Below are 6193 nucleotides of genomic sequence, written 5' to 3'. Positions count from 1 at the left end.
CTGAGAAGCGCAGCCCTGGCCATCAAGAAGCAGAAGAGGCAGAGCCTCCGGGACGCGAGCATTGCGTGTCCTCCCGGCGTCCGGACGCTGGATCAGCGCCCCGCCGGATCACGGTTCGTTTCGTCACGGGAGTGTGCTTTGGTTCTCAAACTCTTTGGGCATCGGGGACCCGGGTGCGGGGCTGGCTGGAGTGGCGGACCTCACTGGCCCAGGGCAGGGATGCTGCCCAGCAGCAGGTGGGTTTGGGGTGTGGTTCCCTCTGCGCCTCTAGGTACCTTCAGGACGCGGCTTTGGGTTTCACTCCTAGAGCCAAAAGCTTTTTAAGTCTTTGAGAATCTAAGGCTTTATCAGAAGTGCTTCAGAAATGACTGGTGTAGTCAGTTTTATTGTTTTATTGAATGGAGGTGCTTCTTTTCCGTTTGGTTGCCACTTTCTCAAGCACATCAGAATGGGCACTTCTCCACTTGAACTTGACAGTATGACTCAGGAGCCAGGAAATATGGGAACATTGATAAGGCGTTGAAACAGCCCGCACAGAAGATTTGGGGGAGTTTGTTTTAGGGGGGAGCGATCTGGTGGCTTTGCTTAAAGAACCACACTACGGAATTCTTTTGGCTTCTTTGGCCGAGACCAGCTGAGACCTGCGTTTTACTTCCTGTGGCTCTCTCACACTTAGTAGAGCATTTCTCAGCAGAGGGAGGAGCTGTTGTTTCTACACGGGTATCCACAAATGAGTCAGAAGGCGACTATAATTGCAAGGCTTTGTTAATACGCTTTTGAAAAGCGAGGTTGGATCCCTGTACTTAGAATAAGAACGGAGATGAGTCTGGTGCTGTCAAACTGGGGCAGGCGGCCTAGGAAGTAGCTATTCAAGTTTTCAGTTTCCTAGAGCGTCTGATGGGACAACATGCCAGCTAGGGTCACTAGGCCGATCTGAGATAACCCTTAAAATCATGTGCTTTCCCACAGAAGCTGAAGAGAAAATTAATTCCATTATCCAATAACCATTTGTTTTCACTGGTTGGTAGAAACTGGGCATTTAGTGGAGTGATTGTAAGTTACTCCGAAATTTAAAATATTTCAGAAAGTTTATTTTTTTTACCAAGTTAGTACTTTAAAAAATATAGAGAGAAGCTTTTGAAGAAAGTAGATGGTTGCTAGAGCCAGACATTAATATGCTCTTAGAAACAGACTTCCCTATCTAGAAGCTAAGCAGAGGCAAGAATAACTGTGTATCTTGGCTGAGCTGAGGTCAGCCCTAGACAGCAGTTACAAGGTTCTGGTCTGTTCTTTTCCTCAAGTTCCATGTGTACAATCCCAGGCACAGTGCTATCCTGACAGCCAGAGCCACAGCTGAGCTGATTTTCCTGGAAATCCAACATTGTGAGATGGGTGCTATTGTGTTTTATAAAAAAGAAAAAGAAGTCAGGGATATGTTTAGTAGAGGTGTGGGGGAAGGGGGTGCCTCTGTGGGTCCATGCTGAGGCATCCCTTTCCCCTGAGGGACCATCCATACATGGTATAGTATAATAGTATAGAATAGAGTTTATTTAGGGCATGGGGAGGGGAGTGGACGGGGTAGAAGAAACAGAGAAAGGAGAGAGAGAGAGACAGAGACAGAGACAGAGACAGAGACAGAGACAGAGACAGAGAGACAGAGAGAAACAGAGACAGAGAGAGACACAGAGAGAGACAGAGACAGAGAGAGAGGAAGGAGGAGGAGGAGGAAGAGAAGGAGGAAGAATAGAGAGTAGAGGCAGGCTTTGATCAGGTATAGAGGCAGGTAGAGGAGAATGGGGAGAAAAGGGCCAAAGAGCAAAAGAGTGAGGAGGGGGCAAGCAGCCCCTTTTATACTGAGTCAGGTATATTTGGCTGTTGCCAGGTAACTGTGGGGCAGAGCCTAGAAGAAATGCCAGCAGGTGCTGTGAGAAATTTACACCCAAAGGAGGCGCCCCAGTGTGGAGGATCAGAATATCCTGGATCACTCTTGGGACAGCAAAGGAAAGTCTGGGTTCCCATCATCTGCTTGTCTTGGTTGGCAGCCAGGTTTTCACTCAATACATACATGATTTGAAAAGCATATTTGTATGTGCATATGTGTATGATTTAAAGAACATACTAGTGAGGCCTGGCGTTTAAAGTGTTTGAATTAACCGTGTTTTGTATTGCTCGGTAGCTGTGTGAAAGCAAACCCAGTCTGTTATCATCCCTGGGCACTTATGGGCACTTTCCTGTGTCTTTTAAACAACAGGGAGTGACTTACGAGCCATTGGTGGCTTTCTGCTCATCGGTTGTTCCTTATCTGAGGACTGGCTTCACTTCCTTGATTTTTATTACCCGAGCTCTGAAACGTGAAATAGAAAGTTCCAGCAATAATAGTATGCATCTATTTATTTTACTTGAGACGTGGTCTCACCGCGTAGCCCTGGCTGACCTAGAATCCACAGCTATCTCTCTGCCCGCTTCTGCCTCCTGAGAACTCGTATTAAAGGTGTGTGCCACCACACTTGGCAGTGAGATGATGCTCTGAGAGAGGGAATACATCCACACCAAATTAATTAGAACCATATCGTTGTAATTGTTCCACTATTAATTCTTGTTCATCTCTTACTGTGCATAATTTATGAATTTAAACTTTATCTTAAATACGCATGCACGGAGAACAGCAGAAATAGGTGTCAGGCGTTCACCACAGTCTCTTGGCTCAGATCCCTGAGGGTTAATTTCCCAGTCCTCTGAGGTGGCCAACTAGTAAAAGGCTCCATTACCACATCTTTCACCTCTGTCTCATCGCTCCCTCCGCAGCCTCAGAGCCACATCTTCTAGAGGAAAGAAAAAAGATGAAGTGTTATTCAGTATGGCGTTCCTGGGCTTGGGTACCCATCTGACTCGTGGTTAGTGGAAAGAAAGCATTTATTAAACAGTGAGCCTAACTGTAGATGAGGGTTGTCCAGGAGCTTGGATTGGAAGGTGACCCAGCAGAAGGAACAGCAGTGCCAAGGACAGAAACAGTTTCTGTGGTCAAGAAAGCCTGTTTCCTGGGGGCTGGGGTTTAAGGTAGAAGGGGGGGCAGAAAGGTGAAGGGGGAAAGATAAGAGAAGAGGACCACATAGACCCATGGAGGCTCCAGGGCTTTATTCTGTGGAGGCCTCAGAGAAAACAAACACCAGGAGAGACGTGTTTAAAACAAAGCAGAAACGAAGGGGGCAGCTCAGGTTGTAAAGTGCTTGACACACGAGCACAAGGCTGTCACCTGTAATCTAAGCACTGGGTAAGTGGAGGCAGAAGGATCCTGGGACTCGCTGACCTTCTGGTCTAGGTGGATCAATGAATCCGAGATTCTGTGAGAGAGCTTAAGCACCAGTGTCAACACACATGAAGACGTGCACACACACACACACATGAATAAGCTCAAGTGCTCACACCCTTAGAAGAGATTACTGTACTACTGAGATGGGAACGTGAACGAAGCTTGGATTGGTGGGGGAGGGGCATGGAAATGAAGGGAGGAGCTGATAGAATTGACATCGTGTAACACGCAGAACCCAAGTGGGGTCTGAGGAAGGGGAAGAAGAAAAAAAGATGACGTCTGTATTTCCGGTTCGTGACTGGCTTAGGAACATCCCACCCAGTGGAAGAGTTGGTGTAGGCTAAAGGATAGTGAAATGCTCACCCGCTACTTGGTGTATGATCGGCTCTTGGTAGGAGATGTTCGACCAAATAATAACTAAGATTTTATGCTGCTTACTTTCTTGTGAACGTGACACAAACTAGAATCGTGGGGGGAAGAGAGCCTCAGTTGCGGAATTTCCTCCGTCAGGTTGACCAGGAGGCATTTCCGTGGGACATTTTATAGATTAGTATGAAAGACTCAGTCCACTGTGGGCACAGCCACCCCTGGGTAGATGAGGTGGTCTGGGGATGTATTTTAAAAGCGAGCGAGGGAGGAATGGAGAACAAGCCAGTAAGGGATATTCCTTCATGGTCCCTGCTTCAGTTCCTACTTCTAGGTTCTTGCCTCAATCTCTCGCCTCTCCGTCTTATAATCGTGTGTGTGTGTGTGTGTGTGTGTGTGTGTGTGTGTGTGTGAGAGAGAGAGAGAGAGAGAGAGAGAGAGAGATGGATAGACAGAAGGTAGAGATAGATAGATAGACAGACAGACAGAGATAATTGTGAATGGGATGGGCTTTTGAAACCTCAAAGTCAACCCCAGTTGGCTCATGCCTCATCACCACATGATTCAATTTGTGACCTAGGACACATAAGTCAAATAAACTCTTTCCTCTGCTAGAGAAAGGGAACCACTTTCTCTCTCTCTCTCTCTCTCTCTCTCTCTCTCTCTCTCTCTCTCTCTCTCTTTCTCTCTCTCATGCCGCTTTTACCTTCGAAGTTTTAATGTGTGGATTGGACACAGAGACACAGAGAGGGAGACAAAGAGGGAGACAATTCTAGTTTGTCTCCTGGTTGAAAACCAAAGGAAAGGTCTCAGCTATTGCTCCAGCACCATGACTGCCTGCCTGCTGCCATGTTGCCCACCATGGTTGATAATGGACTAAATATCTTTATGGAGACTCAGGGCATCTAAAGATTCCCAGAGCTTTTGACCCATAGAGCTGTTTCTTAAGTGCCCAGTGTTCAGCTTTTCCTGTTTCTTCAACATGTTTGCCCAGTAGAAAGACCCGCCGAGGGCCCAGGTACTAATCAACAGGTTGTGGGTAAATGCTGGAAGAACCACTAGCAAATGAAGTCAGGGACATAAAAACTCCAAATCGGGGGTTGGGGATTTAGCTCAGTGGTAGAGCGCTTGCCTAGGAAGCGCAAGGCCCTGGGTTCGATTCCCAGCTCCGAAAAAAAGAACCAAAAAAAAAAAAAAAAAAAAAACTCCAAATCGTACATTCCTCGCTTGCGATCTACCTTCTGATGCCTAGTTCACCTTGGTTTGGCTCTGGACAGCGTCTAACCTCCACAGTCTTAAGCAGTGAAGTAGACTCTGCTGTATCCTTTCTCTCGACATTAGTGAGACCAGTGATTCAGTTGTTTTCTGTGGAGATCTTGCTTTGTATTGCAGGCATTCGAGTAGATTCCATTGATTCTAAAAAAGGTATTCTCACAAAAATACTATGCCCCTCAACCCCTGCCAAGTCCAGCACCAACCCTACACCATTCTCACTGTTTGGTAATTTGACTTGATCTGACTTCTTGGGTTAATACTTTGTTTCGTTTTGTTTTTCCAACATGGTCTTGATCATCTTGATGTTGGACAGTTCAAAGATAGAAGCATTGGGTTAATATTGTCCTCAAGCTTAACCATATTCACCAAGTGTAACACACTAAACTGTTTAGATCTACAAAACTTGATACCTTTCCATGTTTTCTTCCTGTGTGAACTAAACGGTTCCATGGTTCAGATTTATCAGGAAGTTGATAGTTGCCTGTTGCAGGAGGGCAGAGCATGGAGCCTTCTCAGGCAACACAGCTCACACTGGCTCTTGGTTTGAATTCCTATACATGCCTGTGGTTCATTAAGTATTCCTCTCAGTAGAAAGTGAAAGGCTTGGTTACTACTTCGTGTGGGTTCATCTTGCTTTCTTAATTCTTTGGGGAATTTCCTGAGAATGGGCAACTGCTATGGTTGGTGTTGGCAGATTCCCCCAAAGCCTTCTCTCCATTCTGTGACTTTTTTTTACTGATAACAAAGCCATCTATCAGAGTAAGCATTTGTGGCCCACTCTCTGAGCCTATAGGACTTGCACATTGCTGTATGTCATTCAAAACCTTTGTGGGGCTTACTAACTGGTAACTTTCATTGTGGGAATTGGAACTCTCTAGTTGAGACCACGAGACGTCTTTAGCTTTAACTGAGGGTATTTTCCTCTTCACTGGATACTGAGATAATTCAGATACAAATGTTTCATTTTGTGTCCCGGACTGTTCTACTCCTCTCTGTGTTCAAAGATGCAGAGCAATATTTCTCGTGGAACTTAGTGGTTAATAATGAGAACTCCAGCTTTTCGGAATAGTGGAGGGAACAGGACACATCTTGCCTTCTGGTTCAGCATCTGAATTGCAGCAAGCCTGCCTCTCCCCCTAGCTTTACTCCTCACTTTCTACTCAGACTTCTGGGCTTCTGGGCTACTGGTCCACGATCGGATATGGAGTGAGGTAAACTGTTCATGAGATGACGACCATGACA

At 46.1% G+C, this 6193-nt stretch overlaps 1 protein-coding gene across 2 annotated transcripts in view; it reads left to right on the top strand.

Moving 5' to 3' along the window:
• The window catches only part of Stx11 (syntaxin 11), a 29117-nt gene that overhangs the window by 35 nt on the left and 22889 nt on the right, over nt 1-6193 (top strand). Inside the window, exon 1 of one of the 2 annotated variants that reach the window (XM_087651468.1) lies at nt 1-236. This exon is cut by the window's left edge and continues 35 nt beyond it. The gene's annotated coding sequence lies outside the window, so the exon portion shown is untranslated. 2 annotated transcript variants of the gene reach the window in all.

The sequence above is a fragment of the Rattus norvegicus genome, chromosome 1, assembly GCF_021556685.1.
Source record: "Rattus norvegicus strain SHRSP/BbbUtx chromosome 1, alternate assembly SHRSP_T2T, whole genome shotgun sequence".
NCBI lineage: Eukaryota > Metazoa > Chordata > Mammalia > Rodentia > Muridae > Rattus > Rattus norvegicus.
This window is presented reverse-complemented; position numbering and strand designations above follow the sequence as displayed.